This window comes from Hylobates moloch, unplaced genomic scaffold, assembly GCF_009828535.3.
Source record: "Hylobates moloch isolate HMO894 unplaced genomic scaffold, HMol_V3 SCAFFOLD_23, whole genome shotgun sequence".
Taxonomy (NCBI): domain Eukaryota; kingdom Metazoa; phylum Chordata; class Mammalia; order Primates; family Hylobatidae; genus Hylobates; species Hylobates moloch.
Genome location: NW_026652298.1, coordinates 16,622,818 through 16,641,847, shown reverse-complemented (window position 1 = coordinate 16,641,847; position 19,030 = coordinate 16,622,818). Strand labels below are relative to the sequence as shown.

The window sequence follows — 19,030 nt, the reverse complement described above, 5'->3', positions numbered from 1 at the left end:
CTAGAAATCTTACCATTGCAAAGTTGGGCATTTAAAAGAATTTCATTAAGGGAAAAAAGCAGATAATAAACCAGGAGGTACAATAAAATATCTACTTTGTGGTATGCATGTACACACATGTATGCACACATGCAGACAGGAAAAATATTACTCTGCCAAGTTTGTAATGGTGGTTATATCTGAGTACTAGGATTTGGGGTGATTTTTTAAAAAATATTTTCCCCATTTTTTTGTCTTGAGCATGTATTAGTTTAAAATTTAGTTTAAAGGTTATATAAGTTTCATTAAAATTATAATAAAAATAGTGGAAGAACATGATAAGTTATTTTGCAAAGCAAATAAGGTACTTGTAATTTATCTTTTGTAAAACACATATTTTCTTCCAGCTTCACTTGCATAGAAAAACTCTTAAGATTCCTTCTGGATCTCCATGCTTATTTTCCAACAATCATAATCTATATCTTAAATTACACATCTTCCAAGTCCTCCACTGTCAAGGCCCTGTTTCCTTCCCCAGTAAACACCCCCAAATTATTTTTACAACTTCCTGCTAGTCAAATCTGTTTATCTGGTTTCTTACAAGTTTTTCATCTATGTAGTATCAAAGGGACTTTTTTTTTTGAGACAGGGTCTTGTTCTGTCGCCCAGGCTGAAGTGCAGTGGCACAGTCATTGCTCACTGCAGCTGCGACCTCTCGGGCTCAAGCAATCCTCCTGCCTCAGCCTCCAGAGTAGCTGGGACCACAGGCACGCATGTTTAAAATTTTTTATGGAGACAATGCTCTCCCTATATTGCCCAGGCTGGTATTGAACTCCAGGGCTCAAATGACCCTCCTGCTTCTCAAACTGCTGGAATTACAAGCATAAGCAACTGTATCTGTCCAAATGAGCTATTATATATTAATAGTGGACCACACAATTTAGTTTGCTCATCTTTCAAGTATCTCATTCTGATGCATTTTTCCGGTACTTCACTTGACAATATCACCATGTAATCTATGTGTTAATCAATTCCTCATAAAAATTATTTTTAAAGAGGATGACACAGTGTACCATAGTATCCTAGATGGAATAGAAAAAGGATATTAGGAAAAAATTGTGAAATGTTAATAAAATGTAAAGCTTAATTATAAAATAGGAAGGAGAGCAAAACAAAATGTCTTATTCTAATCATATATCAGTATTATCAAACTGCTCAATCTATGTAAAATTTTTTGAGGTAACAGAAATACTCGGCCGGGTGCGGTGGCTCACGACTGCAATCCCTGCACTTTGGGAGGCCGAGGTGGGCGGATCATGAGGTTAGGAGTTCCAGACCAGCCTGACCAACATGGAGAAACCCCGTCTCTACTAAAAACACAAAAATTAGCTGGGCATAGTGGCGCACACCTGTAAGCTACTCGGGAGGCCGAGGCAGGCAAATCGCTTGAACCTGGGAGGCGGAGGTTGCGCTTAGCTGAGATCACACCATCGCACTCCAGCCCGGGTGACAGGGTGAGACTCTGTCTCAAAAAAAAAAAAAAAAGAAAGAAAGAAAGAAATATTCTATATCTTTCCCTGTTTGTTAGCTACATAACTTTATTTGTTAAAACTTATTGAACTACATACCTGAAAAAGGATGATTTTACCGTGTGTAAACTGTATCTCAACAAACCTGTCTCAACAAAACAAAACTAACACCTAGTTGCCTGATACAAGTGGTAAACCCTGTGTCAGTACGCATCTGAGTAACTCTTGGGCTTAGGTTAATAGTAATAAAACACACTTTCTTTAACCCTTAACAAAGTTCCTAAAGGGAAGACTTCTTTCATTCCGTCCTTAGGTAGGGGCAGCTATTCCTCAAAAACAGCTCACATATTGTATCACCAAAAGCTAAGAGATGGCCAGTAAAGTTTTTCTGTGTGTGTGTGTGTGTGTGTGTGTGTGTGTGTGGTTTAGAGAATTCTGGACACAATATTTGTGTCCTTTGTGTGTTGCAGATTATTTATAGTCTATTCTTAAGCAATTGTTTTATGTATTACAAAGCAGTTACTTTTCCATTCTCTAAACACAGTAATTTTCTCAAAGGAAAAGATGTATTTGAGTGCCATCGAGTCATCTCCTCCTTAAAAACAGTTAGCAATAGTACCTTCAAGACGAATTATTACATTTTTTAAAAGGAAAGAAGCCTATAAGTAATTCATCTCTAAAATCTCCCAACAGATATTTTCTGGCATACCCATTGTATTGCCATCCATAATCAGAAAGAATTTTTGTCCTTTCTAAGGGATGAACTATATGCATTATTACAAGATCGGCATGGATTTTGAAATGTGTGGATAACATATACACTTATGTGAATGTGCAGGATTTTATAATACATACAGGGAAAGATCAGGAAAATAAGCCTGAGTGCATGGGGTGTTACTCATTCAAAAGCCTGGAAGACAGCAGCTGTGCAGAGCTACACCGTAAGTAAAGCTTCAATTTAAAAGCACAAACCCATTTAAACACCATCATAAACTGTGATACTTTAAGATGAGGAAATTACAGCAGAATACATTTACAATTTCCATTAATAGGAAAGAGAATCAGCAGGTGGCAATCTTAAAACAAAGTAAAACCTACTTCTATTTTTCACTCTCTTCCCTCAGACAGCAGCAGCATTTTCTACACCAAAGATCAAAATTATCAGAGCTCTATATTCCACAAATATCTTTTGAATTGCCAAGAGCGTACTGTCCTATAAAATTAAAAAGCTACTAAAATCTTGCTTTACAAATATTATTTTCAGTAATTAGAATGTTGTTGGAGCTATATTTCTTTTGGCCATAAGAAAGACAGTAAAGTTTTTATCCAAATTCACTACTCACTACTGGTGAGATTTGGGGACAGTTAAGTAATTTCTATAATCCTCAATTTTTTCATCTGTATAATAAATATAATAATATATTATTCATTGAGTTGTTGTGAGGATTAAATGAGACTATATCAAACTGTCTCCACAGATATTCTCACCCTCCCTCCTCCTCGGCTGATGTTGGTAGATCTACCAGTTACCGCATGTTACTCTAATTCTTTGTATTACTGTCTAAAGCCCACTAGATTGAGCTACTTGAAGAAAAGGATCATGCTATACATAGCTTTGTTTCCCAGGTGAAAATCATAGCCCTGGTCACATAAAAGGTACTCAATAAATATTTGGCATACAAATAAAAAATGAAGTGATGTGATAAATCCTCAGACCCTGTTCACAGAAGTCAAACTTAGCCAAACTAGGTTATCAGGTTATCAGGTTTCAGAGAGTGATTCAGCCTCATCCACAAGCTCCCAAAGCAGTAAAAGGGTCACAGAGAGATGCATGACTCATAAATAACCCCTCCAAGTATTTGTAAATGTAATTAACTTCCTATGTTTCAGAGGTTAATCGTCCAGCTCTCGGTTTCTCTGTCTTTTGGCCGAATTTATAATCACTTGACTCCTCTTTAATGCTCCTCTTCAGGCAGCCAAAGAAAAGGAACTGAAAGTGGAGATATATAGCCTTCAGGACTCGGAACTACTCCCTCCCAATCCAATCCCTAAGATAATCTTAAAAAATTCAGTCTAGGACTAGAAGGCAAAAACAAAACAGAGCAAAGCACAAACAATTACTTTCGTCTAACAGGCCTTAACATATACTTAAGATAAATACACACCTGAGACTTCCCAACAAAATCCATAAATGTTGGGCCATGAATCCCCTCCAAACATGTTAGTTTCTCTATTAAAAAGCTTTGAAATCAAACCTGTTAAGTGGCTGAAGGAACAGCTACAAGCCACTGCCTGCTGGACACACCTATAAGAATGGAAGGTTTGAAAAGCAGTTGTTTCTTCAGCTCCAGGCTGGGCATGCCACTTACATGGGAACTAAAGAACTGGCTTAAAACGAGGACTATAATCTTTCTGGAACAATAGGTCATGACGAGCTTCCTTACTGCCAAAATAAGTGTTTAGAAGTAACTTCTGCTAACTGAAAAAAAGTATAAAGGGCATATATATTTACTCTGGCTGGAATACAACATTTCTGAATATGTTTATCAGTGCCAAGAGTCAGAACCCTTTTCCCTCATGGATTTCCAACCTGGGACCCATTCCATGGAATGTTTCTATATCCTAGAAATGGCATAAAAAAGTTCTATCATATTAATATCTAACCAGTTCAGTATCTATTCCTTTTGACCCCCAAATCACCTTAGATCTGATGTGAGAAGGTAGACTAATTATAAGGTTAAATCTCAAAAGGTAAGAAAAACCACAACTGCTCTTGATTAAAGAGCTTCCTCTATAAGCCATCAAATAATACATAATCACAATGTTATAGAAAAATGAAGTCTACATGCTAAAATGGCATTTTGGCCATGGCTATGCTGGTGAAATAGCATTAAAGCACTAAGATCCAAGAACTGGACTGAAGAGCGCAGGTCTCCGATCTTAAGCCCGGATTCCAAAGTTAAGAAAACCACTATTGATTTTTCACTTTAAAAATCCTTTATTTCAAAGGCTAACCTGCCTGAACTTCACAGGAGAGAAGGCATCTACTGAGAAAACTTATATGTTTTCTAGGCCACACAGTAAAAACATGGCAACTTTTATTCCATGGTTCAAATACGTAACCCCAGACATCAAATCCTAAAACATATAGGAAATTATGATTCATACACTTAGAGGCTTATTTTGCAGAATCCATAACAAGAACTATTACCTAAAGCACCCACATTATCCCACATCTGTTTAGCTCCACTGGTCACTAAGGACATTTGACATCAAAGATGAGAAATCCTTCTGTTTAGGGACCTACTATGGAAATGCGAACTTTACAAGCATCCATTCAACTTGCTAAGGCAGCTGATGTGCCTATCAATTGTTTTGCCACATGCCTGCCCTTTGCAGTGGTTGAGCAAGCCTAGGTTAATTTTACAATAAACCAGTTTTTGGGTTAGCAAATTACTTGTGTTTATCTGGATGGGTACTAGGATAGGGAATAGCAAGTAGATAAAATCAGTCCTTACATGGGAAAAAAAAAAATCTGACATAGCTTCAGTAGCTCCAGTACTTAGTTCCTGATCTAGGTAATCTATTTGGAAAAGTCTTTGATTTTTGTATCAAAAGTCTTGAGATTAGCCAAGTGAAAGTTATATTTTTACAGGAATTATATCTCAAGTTCCAAGATCAACAAGCCACTCAAATCAGACATAAGAAATAACATTACATAATAGCCACTTAATGGCTATTGTTTTACAGTAACAAAGGCTTCATTTACCATATTTCCTCGAGTGCTTTATTCAGCTGGCAGTTTTTCCCATGCCAAACATAATTTTTTCCCTCAACCCCTTCATACATCTATAAAAGTAAAACTTTTAATTATTATAATTCCCCATTTAAATATATCCATCATATTGTATTTTAGAAGACATTAACGTGAAAGGGGCATAAGTGATTTTTATGTAAGCTACGGATCCAGTGATTTTCTACAGATTTCATAGCTGAGAAATTTGTCAGTGACTAGATAATATTCCAATAATGACTCTTAAGGAAGAAACTCAGTAAAGCGTCAGACATAAACATACACTGTAACATTTAAAATTAGATAGAATAAAGCATACTTCTTTACAGCTTTTGTTTTGTTTGATAGCTTCAACAAATACTCATGTGGCAAAATGGGCCTGGTAAATCCATCAGCTTTCTTCCCCTTCTAATTCTATGACCCTAAGAGACCTCAGCAAATTTCACCAGTTTTCAGTTTCTCATTCCCTCCACCTAGGTGATTCACTCAGAACCCAATATACTACCTCTAAAAGATACTGCCACTTGAACTAGAAACTTTCCAGGGGCACAGGGTGCTGGTACTTACTTTGAACAGCTAAAAGCTTACTCAAGAACTTCAGAATAAAAATGGTGGTTGGCCTACCAGATGTCAAGATCTACATTTTGCTTGTACTAGGTGCCTGCAGTTACAGTTTGCTAAGAGCCCCCAAACTCTGACAAAATCAGTCACTGATAAATGTAGGACCACAAAGCAGAATGTAAAAATTCCCAGGATTCTATAATAAAGTAAGCAATGGGGTGCTTCAGATAAGAGATATACATTAATGACTGCCTGTTCTTCTTACCAATCTATTTTACCTTCAAGTACTGATCAAAGCCTAAATTCTCTGCTATGGTCCTTTTTCTTTAAAATAAAACCATGATATGTCAGTTGTGATATTAGTATAATTACCTTCTCAAAGAGGCATGTCCAATAGACATTAACGTAGCTAAAATTCCCACAGGTCCTTTTATTCTATTAATAAGGTTTAAGGTCAACATTTTCATAATTTACAACCAAGTTCCTAGTGGAACTTTTTTCTTTTCTTCTATCTACCTGGAAATAAGAAGAGTACCAGAACTACAAGTATTAACAAATGTATGAACTTTTGAGATCTATCTAGTTACAAAATGTACTACATTATCACAAAAACCAAGTTCCTACTGAAAGAGACTGACTCTACTTTTAGTAGACAATTTTATGCACACTTTGTATCTACTTTCATCTAGGTAGCCCCAGGATTATTTTAATATCTTGGCTCTACTATTTAAGTTTCAAAAGGATTACTCAGTTACCATGATGTCACTCCCAAATGACTAGTTACAGGTAGTGAAGACAGCTCAGATTAACATAGCTTTGTACATGCTTACTCACACTAGAGATGGGTGTGTATGGAGGGTGAGGCTGGGGTCCAGAGCCTCCGGTTTCCATCTCTGTGAGACACCAGCTATTTCTATCTCAACCAACAGAAGAAGGACTTTCCCAAATTATCAGATTGAGTCCTATTCCAAGCTTCCTCTTCTATGGGCCATCTCCACACAGGAACTCAAATGATTCCTTGACCCCAACACCTGTCAATCTTTAACCCAGAAGGCAAATGGTCTCTATCTTGAAGCTTACTATTCCTGTTTAAAGGTATCATTGAGCTTCTGATAACAGGATAGATGTGTAAAGAGAAGCAAGCAAAACCATGAAAGAATATAGTGTTCTACCCATCACTGTGCACTTATCAATATACTACTCCCACCACTGCCTTGAGTGAAGACACACACAGAAACACACTCTCTCACACACACACACAATAGCAGTGAATAGTCCATGCCTCCCCATGCAGCATATGCTCCATAATTCTTATGTTTTATTTTTAATGAATTTCTTTTGAAATCTACTTTTTGCACTCTCACACATTTCTCTCTCCCCTTCTCTCTCACTCTTTTCTCGCTTCCTCCCTCCCCCTTGTCTCACAAAAGATCTACATATTCCAGGGGCAAAACAGCCTGTGATCTCCTATTGTAAGTTTCACACTAGAAGCTAAAAGCAACATTTTTGAACTGTGCATATTTCCACTTCCATCCTTTGTATCTGGTAAGCCTAAGATGCCCAGAATCCGCAGAATGCTGCCACAGTTGGGACAGCCAGGCTCTCAACAGGAGCCACTCAGCTGCTGGAAGCTCTGGGCTTGGAGCTCAGTTTTTCTCCTCTGCTCTAGGTGTATCCCTGACCAGGCTGGGGAAGCGGGGGGGTCAGGAGCAAGGGCAGCCCAGGTTGCTGGACGGCGTCACAGAATATTAGCAACGTGAGAGCTAACTAGAAATGAGAGAAGGACTGAAGGGGCGAGCCCTGCATGATTTGTAAGTCTGTCCTGCCTGCAGAAGACACAGTCAAGAGCATAAAGAAAGTACAAGGATGAAAGGAAGCAACTATGAAACAGGTCTGGGCAAAGCAAGGAGTGGGAGGAAATGGGCTCAGGGACTCAGGGAGGGGCAGAGCCTGCAGGTCAGGCGTGGAGAGGAGGAGAGGAGCAACAAGTGGGGCCAGGCTTCCGTGTCCTGTGGACTAAGCTGCAGGTGAGGGGCTGGGGTACCAGGGCCTCAGGAGGAGAGCAAGAGGTGGTGTGTGGGAGCCAGAGACGCTCGGTCAGGGCTTTACAGTAAGAGAAACTCCAAACCTAAACATGTCACAAAGGAACAGTCATAAGGCCATGGAAGAAATTTGAGCTTCCAGAGGGAGGTGAAAAGGAAACTGTCATTGCCAATTTGGGCAATGAAGCAGACAACAAAGTGAGCAACAGTGAGTAAGGGGATATGATTCAGGGAGGAGGGCTGACAGGCCAGCCACGAATATGCAGAGGCAAGGCCATCATAGCTGTGCTGCTGCTGTATTTAGCTGCCCACGGAGAGTGGCCACCTCCCCTGTTCTCCAAGTCCTTGCTTCACTCTTTTCTGGGTTATGACACCCCCACCCTGGGGCACCTGTTCATGCTCAAGTCATCCATGAGTTTCCAGTTGCCAGATACAACACACACCTTCACTTCAACTCTCTGTGGAGTGCTGGGGGTGTTGACCATTTTCCTCCTGGGATTTCCAGGGCAGCACCCTCCTGGTCCCCTCCCTTCTTAGGGGACTTTTTCCGACTAAGTCTCTTTTCCCGTACCTCGCTGTATTTCTGCCTACTCCTTAAGCGGGGTATCTTTAATTCTCCCATGTATTAATCTGATGTATTTCTCAGATGGTCTTAATGGTGAGTCCTGTGTTTATTATTTTGGCACAGCCTGCCTGAGTGCTCTGGATTTATGTACTCAGCTGCCTACCTAGGGGGCTCTTTCTTTCCAGTCTCAGTGCCTTTCATGTTCCCAGATGCCTGTCCCCAAACTCCTCCCACGATGGCTCTTTCTCATCCTTGAGGGCTCCCTTAAATATTATCTTCTTGAAAGACCTTCCCTGACCACATTATCTGAAGTAACCCCCATCATCACCCCACAGGGTTATGTTCTTATCTCGGCTCTTGCTTACAGCCATTGGAATACTGACCACATTGGCAATTGACTTAGTTGGATACTTGTTTATTGGTGAGGCCTAACTACTCCGTCTATCTCGTTTATCACTGTATCCCTTGACCAGCATGGGATACAAGGTTGGGATACTGGCTGAATGAAGGAATAAATATCCCATGGTACTCAGCGCACAACAGATCTTCAATAAATGTGAATAACTGAGCTTTAGGGGAAAAAAGGGGCAAATATAATATAGGTTCTTGTGTTTTCCCCTGCCTCACTCTCATAAGTACAGGTGGTTTCTCCCTCTCCCTGGTTCCTGGAGTCAAAAACCCCAGGGCCATCATGGAATATTCCTGCTTCCCTCAGAGTCAATGGCTCATCGACTTCTATCAATGTCATATCCTTCATATCTCTCAAAGGCACAATCTCACTTCATTCTTTATCTAGCCCTGCAAAATCTTTTAAATAGACTACTCCAAGAACTTATTAACTGACTTCCAGGTCTCATCCCCACTCCCAGACCTAAACCCCAGTGTGGCTAGACATGACTCCCCAGCACAGGATCAAAACCAAACTCCCTCATATGCCAAGCACCTCAGCTCTCCTCCCCAGCTTCACCACCCACTACTCATCTTCATTTGTAATAACAGCAGTAATATTAACAGCTAAAATTTATTGAGAATTTTTATATGCCAGTCATTTCATTAAGCATTCTACACATACGAATGCATTTTAATCTTCACAACAATCCTATAAGATAAATACTTATCCCTATTTTATAGACGGAACAAGTGAAGTCCAAAGTTAACATAACCAATCTCATACAGTCAAGATGTTAACCCAGGTAAATGGGCTTCAGAACGACCCTCTTAACCACTGTGCAGTACTGCCCCTTCCAACTCTCTGCTTCAGCAATACTAAGCCATGTCTAGTTCCTGGAACTCTGTGTTGCCAAGGTCACCAGGCCTTTGTACACACCATTTCTCCTGCCCCTTGGAAAGGCCCTGTTCTTCACTTTCGTCAACACCAAATATCTTTCAAAACCTTTTTTATGTGATGTCTCTTCTGGCTCCCTGAGACCAAATTCTCTCTTACCCACTGACCGCTCCTATGGCTTATATGTACCTTGTAAATACTTCTTGATTGTCCTGGTTTGCAATGATTCATTTACTTGTCTTCATTGAAAACATGCCTACGGCTTTCAAAATTGGGTCACAGTGCCCAGGTACATAATAAGTGCTTAATAAATGTGGAGTTAATTGGGATTTGGGTAAAAGGGGTGAGTACAGGTTTACTAACACCTGGAATACTAGGGCAAGAGGGAAGAGGATTCTCTATAGTTCTCATAGTCATGACATACATTCATGAGCAAAACAAAGGAAAAACTCATCGAACACTACAGATGTTTCTAAAGGGAAGATGCCGAATGCATAAAAAATTCAATACATCCTGACAACTACAGGATTTAGTTTAAGATCCCTGAAGGTACCTGCTGTTCATAGCAATTACTGAGTAATGTGAATTCTGCGAAAAACAACCACCAAAATAAAAACCCCAAAAAACTTCTTTTTTTGTTCTCAGAAAAATACATTTGGAAACTTGCTCAAAGTGATGAACTGAGTCACAAACTACCCATCGGCATGGATAATGGTTCTATTGATTCAGGTGTCATCAAGGTTGAGAGATTATCATTAAGCAAAATGAAAACACGACAGATTTCTAAACATTAAGGTTAAAACACAAGCATCTTCTGGATTCTCAAGACTGCACTTCAGCAAAACTAAAGGCCCAACTCAAAACTTAGCAGGAACATTTAGAAATCACTTGTAGCCCTTTCCTTAAGGTGTGACAGAGAGTAGATATAACCAAAAGAGAAGCTTGATTCGTTTCCCCCAAGTTTTTAATCCAATGGGCAAAGAAAAGATGCTAGAAACATAAGCAGTGACATGAATGCAGGCCAACTAATTTCCATTCTGAGTTGTGAGAGGATCCTCAATGAATGGAATAGCCACAGACCTATGAAACTGAAAATCTCTGAAACATGCAATCATTGCTTCAGTCTAAAGCAACAAGTTTTGGTATAAAGTCTCTTCATTTAAGCCTAGGTTTCTGTCCCTCAAAGCAGCAGGTGAATGGCTGTACTGAGACTACCTTGAGGAAATGAGGGGAAGGGAGAGAAGGACAAAGCCAGTTATATAGAAGGAACTATTTCCAATGGAACATGTAAGCTATACGGCAAAACAGTAGACAAAAGCCAGTATGCATCCCAACAATCTCATGTCTGCCATGGTCAAGACAAAAAAGAATGAAGGGCATAATATACTGTCCTTGGGACATAGCACAAGGGACAGAGTCTTTCAGTTCATCAGTACTGTGTCATCTTTGAGAACCTAGGCCTGAGAGTATGTCTGTAGGCTTCTTTCCCCAGGAACCCCAAGAGTTACAGGCACAAGTAGGGCTGTAGGTTGTAAGAAAAACCTTCAATATTTTTCTCTGAGAGTACAAACTAACAAACCAGCATCACATTGAACTATAAGGCAAATGTAATGTAGTAAACCAAAAGTTTCCATGATGACAATTTCTACCATAATAAAGGTTTAAGGTAAGAGTCTGAAACCATTCAAGCTCTCGTTTAAGTGTGACAAACATTATACCCTTATGAGTTCTAAGATGCTCACTCATAGGCTCAAAGCTGAATTTCACTTTGATAGCTGCAAGAAGCTGATATTAAAGAAAAAGCTAAGATAAAGTCCTCCAGATTACAATGTTAATCAGAACAAACAGCTGGGATAAAATATTCAAAATGAACAATCTGTCACACAAGTCAGCAAGTGTGCAGGAAAGCAACTAAGTTTGGGAATGAGAGATATCTCAAGGATTAAGGCATATCTGACTGATGGTGAGAGCAAGGCATCCTCACATGGACTCTGGGGACACCCTTATCGAGGATGGCAAAACAGAACAACTTGGGAACAGAAAGGTCCTTTGGAAAGGAGACAAACTACTCAGCCAGGTAAGGTACGGGGTTAGACTTGGAAAAGGAAACAGGATTTAGAACAGTTAAGGGGCATCCCAAAAGCGGAAGTCACAATGTAAGCACATGTTTCATGTCCTTAGGGAAGGACATGGAGCCAGAATTGATCACTGTATAATAACAGGATGCAATAGCCACATACACTGCCCTGGAGATGAGGACACCTGGCCTTTTGAATCTACATAATAAATATAAAGCAATGCTAGCCCTTTGAGACAGACAATGACTCGATGGATGTAGAGATGATCTTTGGGATGTTTATTTCCAAAGTGCAAAACCTGAAAATCTCCAGCAACGAACAGGCTGTCATAACCTCTACTCTTAAAAGGGGGAGAAGAAAATCCACTTCCCTCTCTATTTTGCCACATTGAAGATACGGGTTCACGACTTGGGGTGGAAACAGCCCACCCAATGCTCTCTCGTTTTACTGGGAAGAATTCAGGTTACCTTAGAACCTAGGCTCTCTGTCAGTGTGAGCTGTCTGAATTGGAGTGTTCAGGCTGGATAGGCACTGCCCTAAAGCCAGGCTCAGAGCAGCCTGAGACTCCTCCTGCATCTGACTCTCTCCAATAATACTATCAACAGGTAGGTAGGAAGAAGAAAGGCTCCAACTGCTCTACAGGTTCAGACACACACATACGATGCCAGAACAGACTTCTCTCTCTCTAAGAACTGGTTCCAGGTAAGAGTAGACGCTGTCCGGCAGCCAGGACTACACAACTCAGAAATATTTAAGGGATTCTGTCAAGCTGAAATGGTAAGAAATTATACGAATTATCACCGTGTTGAGCAGTGGCCTAGTTCATGTGTAGCATGTATCTCTCTTCAACTTTATTAGTTGTCTTGGAGGTTTGGTGCATGGTTGAAACAACTTGATGAGCAATACTACAAAATGAGCAATACTACAAGAGAGGGTCCCTGACCATATATGGTAGAACGAGAAAAACATAGTCACGTTATTTAAAAGGTACAACTTCAGAATCCAACATAGTTTAGTGGTATCAACACTTCAAACTGCATCAAAAAGCAAATATGACTTTGAAACCTGCCAGATGTCTTTCTCATACACACAGGTGCACATGTGATTTGTGTGTGCACCCGTGTATATGAACAGTGTATGTGAGTATTCCAGGATGTTTCTCAAATGTAAGAAACACCATGAAAAAGTTCAAAAGGAAAAACTAAGTTTTCTAAAGTATCACATATCCACATTTATACTACAAAAAGTTACAGGTATAACCAAAAAGAACAAACCATTTTCTTAGGTTCTTTGAACACTGAAGCATAGAGATTGTGAAGCTCCAAATCTGACAGCCTGCATCCTGTTTATCTGACTGCAAAGTTGCTCTCATGCATGTTCACATGTACATGCAAGGCAAGTTTTGAAGGAAAACAAAGAATCAGTATTAACACAACTCAGAAGGTGTGCCCCTCGAAAAGTACAACAATCTTACTTTTCTGTGTTGGACACAAATGTGGTGAGAAATGCCTCCTTTAAAATCATAGTCTCTCAATACAGGTGTCAGCAAACTCTTGGAACTGCCTGTCACTTGTGGCATGAGCTTCTTCTTGACTTTAAAATTCTTTTTCTTTCCCCATCTTTTCTGTCAAATACACGTTACAAAATGAAAAGGCCAGTCCTGTATTAGTAATAAATGCCAGCAAACCATTGAAAAATCAAAATGACAAAGTTATGTAGATCTGCCTCTCCACAGATAGTATGAAATAGCTAACCTGGGCTATCCTTGCATCGTATATCTGCATCTTATAAAGGTCAAATATTTAATAGAGAGGAACATCTGAAGGGCACAACGAAAAATACCAGAAGCCTCAATGACTGGGTGAATGAAATGGATAAACATGATCAGATCAAAGGGACAGACTTAGACAAAGTACCTCCTCCTCTTTCCCTTTTTCTGTCCCCACCTCTTACAAGGAAATGTCTTATTATCCACATTTCAAAGGGAGAAAACCTATGAAAAGCACATTTATCAGGGTTACCCAGGAAACCACAAGGATGATGAAATACCTGAAACAGTACCCCCTTCCCTAGCAGGGCATAAACTTTTCAAAGTGTCACCCAATACACAAAACCCCAGCTCCTGAGGGGCTCAGGCAGCTCCGCCTGTGGGCCCCTGGGAAGTGAAAGCATTCCCTCTCCAGGCAGAGATCCCCGCGTTTTTACCTTTGTGTTCGCCGAAGCCTGTTCCCACTCCTCAAATGAGGCAAAGTAAAGTTTGAGAGCACAGTCCAAAAATTGGGGTCAGACATATCCATTTCTTTCTCTCTTCAATTCACTGTGGGTTCAAGGCCATATGACTAAAATGGGGAGAGGTAAAAGAAAAAGAAAAAAAAAAAGGAAGAAAGACAAGGCCAAAAATAAAAAAAATCCCAATTATCTACTCACTCCCTCCAGAGAAAACGTGATGGGAACTGTCTCTCAAGAACAACTTGGAGCATGCCTGAGAAGTACCCGTCCCGTCCCAGCCTTTAATTAACACACAGCCTCCTCTCAAAGGTCCGGGAAACTGATTTCCTCTCGGGTCTGCCCTCTCCTAGTCAGGCTCGGCCAGCTATAAACAGTAATTACAAGAGTTGAGCCGTGCGTTCTGCTCAAAACGCTGTCTGTGGGATTCAGTCCGAGGTACTTTGTCATCTGTTTGGCAGATACCATTCGCAGCTTCTGCGGGGGGCGGGGGAGACGACTATTTTGAGGCTTTGGTTCCGGAGGCTGTTGCTTATCAGCAAAACCATTCACATCCGAACATGCCCAGTGCCGAGTTTCCTTTTGGTATCTACATACAAGGAAAAGAATTTGAATAGAAAAAGCTGCTCTTGCCCTCCCCTCCTGAAAAAAGCGGAAACTTGAAAGCACTTTTAAAAAATGGGCCTATTGGAGGACTTGAACCTGACACCTTTGTGGACCCTTCCAGGGTCCGGCTGGGAGGAGGCGGCAGGGCCTTGTCCCTGGACAGCTTGGTGGCCGCGCCCCCAGCTCTCCCCCACCCCCCACCAGCCGCGGCCGCGCCTGGGGAGCGGGGGCTCACGGGAAACGGAGCAGGCGGCCGCGACGCGACCCCAGCCGGTGCCGGGACAGCCCCGCAGCCTGGGCCGCCGCTCCCCCTCCCCGGAGCCCGGAATGGATCCGTCCCGGAAATAAATAAATAAACCCGAGGCTGCTCGGGGTGTGTGCTGCGCGCACCTGAGGCCGACCTGTGATTCAACGCGGGAGGGATGGCAGTGACAACGCTCTGGGGAAGTCCACAGTGACTCCTCTGCCAGGACGCCGCTGGTTGTACAGGAAAAGCACGCGGACGGGAAGCCACACTCCCCGAAAACCTCAGTAAACTAAACTTATGAGTTTACATCTGTTCCATCAATGACCACGGTGCACACCTGTTTGGCTTCATGGCCGGCAACTACAGATCTAGGTAATGGTGAGGCACGACATGGAAAGACACTACCTGGCATTTATGTGGCAAATGCTACAAGTATTGCCCCTTCAAGTACGTTAGACCTTGAAAGGACAGAATGAAGGGGGGCTGAATGTTCTTGTTATTCATTTTGAAGAAGGGCATGGTATTTAAATATCTCCCCTTATCTATGAATGTGTGTATAAAGTACATAAAGAAAAAATATAATTTAAATTAGCTGCCTTAAGTCTGGTGTAATATGGCAAGAAATACTAAATCAAAAAAGTATATATTCAGCAAAAATTACATCTAAAAATGGCTTAGTCCATGCAGTAAATACCAGGAGCAAACTCGCTTACAAAAATGGGAGGATAAAGAGAAGGAAGAGGGGGTGTAAGCTGACAAGGTAGGTGGGGTAAACAAAAAGAAGCCTGCTGTGGTATCTTCTTTATCTAATTCTTGTGGCCCACATTAATATTTTCACACCAAGGACTCCAAGAGTTCTGGATGATGTTTCGTGTCCAAGGCTTTCATATGCATTATCTCCTCACATTCTTACAGAGCCTCCACAGATCCTTGCAACCCACAGAGGTAGACAAAGAAGGCATTATTTTCTCAATTTTACATTTGGGACTTTATCTCAAACATTCAGGGACATTAAATGACAAAACACATTTCAACAGATATTAATGAGCTTGGTCCAGCATTTTTGCCCCATGCTCTTCTTTTAAAAAATGTTTCTAAGTATTGCAAAAGATGTTTTCAAGGTTGAAACAAAAGACAGTCCCTATGCTCCGGAGCAGTTTCTAGACCTCAGCACTGTTGACATAGGCTGGATAATTCTTTGTCTGAGGAGCTTTCTTGTGCATTGGAGGATGTTTAGCAGCATTGCTGACCTCGACCTACTAGATGCCAGTGCTGACAATTAAACATGTCTGAGGACATTGCCAAATGTCCCTTGGGAGGTAAAATCACCCCCGGTTGGGAACCATTGCTCCAGATAAAGCTTCTCTGAGAGGGGTGATACAGAGCACTGGTTTAGAGCAAAAATTTTGGGTCTGAATTCTGGATACAACACTTACTGTGACCTTAAATCTCTTCCCATTTTCCCCAACTGCAATACGGGGTCCATAATAGGACCAACCTCTAAGAGGCTGATATACATAAATGAAGAGGAGATGGCATACATAAGCCCTTTCATGCAATGTCTACACACACACTGCACATAAATGTAGGCAGTATACAGAAGCTAAAAGAATACTATGCTGACAGGCATAAGACTGGAGCAGAGGACCCCCCACAATGTGCTTCTTTCTACTCTCTAGAGTCTTCAACATGTCTCTACCGGGCTGCTGATCACACTGTGTATAACTGACTGTTTACTGCTGTCTTTCCTATTAGTCTGAGTTCCTCAAGGCTAAAGTCACATTTTACTGATCTTCATATTTTCAGAACCTGACAGCTCCTGAGTTTATATAGGCATTTAATATTAGTAAATCCTTTTTGAATGGATACTTCAGAAGCCCAAGTATCTCATTTCTCTTAAGATGCACTGAAACTATTAGTACTAGTAGATCTGTATTCTCAAAGAATACTGAATTTTTGAGAATCCCATGAAGATGTTAAATTCTAAAGACTTTCTCTTACTGACTTATTTGTATCTATATCATGTAGCTGGAAAGATATCAGTGCTAACATTCCTCAGGTCTTTACATGGCTCTAAGAAATGTCACAATCAAACTCAAGGGGAACTCCCTTTGACTCCCATGACCCCTCCTCAAAGGCAAGCCCAGAGAATAACTTTTTGTGCTCACTTGTAGGTATCCAAGATCAAGAGGGATAATTACATATTATAAGCTGCATGGAGAAGAGTAATCAAGGTAGACATGAACTTGTGCTATACAAGTTATGGGTTGAAGAACTCCGTGTGGAAAGTAGAGAAGAAAAAATTTAGGGAACAAGCAGTAGTTGAATACAACTATGTGAAACTGTGAGAACTATGTGAAAGAGGGTTTGGATCCAAAGATGAAAAGGGCTGACACAAGAGTGGATTTTCTGAGAGCTGTTTGAGCAGAGATAACCTGAAGGAGATACAGTGAGTAGAACACAACCTGTAAGTAGTTTGAAGACCTGAGGACTCCAATACCTCCCAACTCTCATATTCTCTATAGTTTTTCTAGAAAAGCCCACGTATTGGGGCATAACCTATTAAGATGATAGCAACTAAAATGGATAAATCAATGACATAAAATGTTTATTTCTCTTGATTAAATGACAGATACCCCAATCTGCAGGCATCAGATGTTATGACTGCCTCCACTCTCTGCATTTTGAGAAAACCTCTACAGAAATTCTCAAAGGAATGGGTAAAGACATGAGTATTTTTAACTACATATACTTTAAATTTATTTTTATTTTTTTGCATTTAAAAGGCTTGAGAGGATTTGGGTTGTATCCAAACTGAAAAAATAAAAATACGTTAAGTACATGAGGAGCCAGGATGAATTAATATAGTGAGTGAAAGTGGATGGTACATTCCCACACTCATGAAGAGTGGATGTGACACTGAAGTGTGACTTGTCTTCTAATCTGTTTGACTTGACTTGGTTACATATGATTCAGAAGGTAGAGCCGTCAGTAAACACAAGAATTAAAATTGTCAAAACTACTGACATTTTCCTACAAAATAATTATATGGGCAGAAACTATAGTTGCGACTGCAGTAAAACTCAACTGCAGAACAAAGAGGGAACTGAGATTATTGGAAATTCTTAAGACTATAGCTGGTCTAGGTCAATATACAGATATTCAGCAAGATTTTCTATTGTGTAACAACTAAGCCTATACAACAATGGACAAGCTTTGTGGTTCAGAACTTTCATTCATTTAATCAGGATGACATTGTCAGCCATTTGTTTTATAAGGTAAATGAAACTGAAAAACAAGCTTGTCATCCTACTGAAATGCAAGCTTAGGAAGAAATAAGTATTTAAGAAAGGGTCAAATCCTTTACTGTTACCTCCCCTCCTACATACAAAAAATGCCAGGTCCTTTTTACTGACTTGAATTCTGTCTACTGACCACCTGTTGACACAAGCCCCCCCCCCCCCCCCGGCTTTTTTTAGACAGAGTTTCAATCTTGTCGCCCAGGTTGGAGTGCAGTGGCGTGATCTTGGCTTATTGCAACCTCTGCCTCTCAGGTTCAAGCGATTCTCCTGCCTCAGCCTCCCAAGTAGCTGGGATTACAGGCACTCGCCACCATGCCCAGCTAATTTTTTGTATTTTTAGTAGGGACAGGGTTTCACCATGTTGGGCAGGCTGGTCTCGAACTCCTGACTGCAGGCAATCCACCCGCCTCAGCCTCCCAAAGTGCTTACAGGCGTGAGCTACCACACCCGACAACACAGGCCCTTTAAGAAGGAGTTTTCTCCAGTCCGCATAGAACAATGTTAAAACATAATATGCCTGGAGTCTTGTCTTGAACTTAGATTCTATGAAAAGACTCAGTTTTCTAGTGTGGATGTGAAGTCTGCAAAGCTGTCAGCTCCCTGTGCAGGACACTCAGGCCATGAGGCCATGCCCAATAAGACACTAAGTCGAGATTTCCTAAGCACTCTACCTGATCCCTGGCCTATTCTAAGGATTTTGCCCTAAACTAACTTTGATCTCTTCCCATCCCCATTTTCAGGGCACCCAGAAGTGACAAGTTCCCCAGGACTGTCCACACCTTCAAGTCCACTTTGGTCACCTTCTAAATGTGGTCTT

At 40.9% G+C, this 19,030-nt stretch overlaps 1 protein-coding gene and 1 long non-coding RNA gene across 7 annotated transcripts in view; one reads left to right on the top strand and one right to left on the bottom strand.

The window, feature by feature from the left end:
• MAST4 (microtubule associated serine/threonine kinase family member 4) overlaps positions 1-19,030 on the bottom strand; it is a 583,079-nt gene that overhangs the window by 150,353 nt on the left and 413,696 nt on the right. The gene's annotated exons all lie outside the window — the stretch shown is intronic.
• Positions 14,914-17,632, top strand: LOC131382342 (uncharacterized). The gene is made up of 3 exons (XR_009211749.1): positions 14,914-15,283; positions 17,086-17,360; positions 17,544-17,632. It is a non-coding gene; the product is annotated as an uncharacterized LOC131382342 (long non-coding RNA).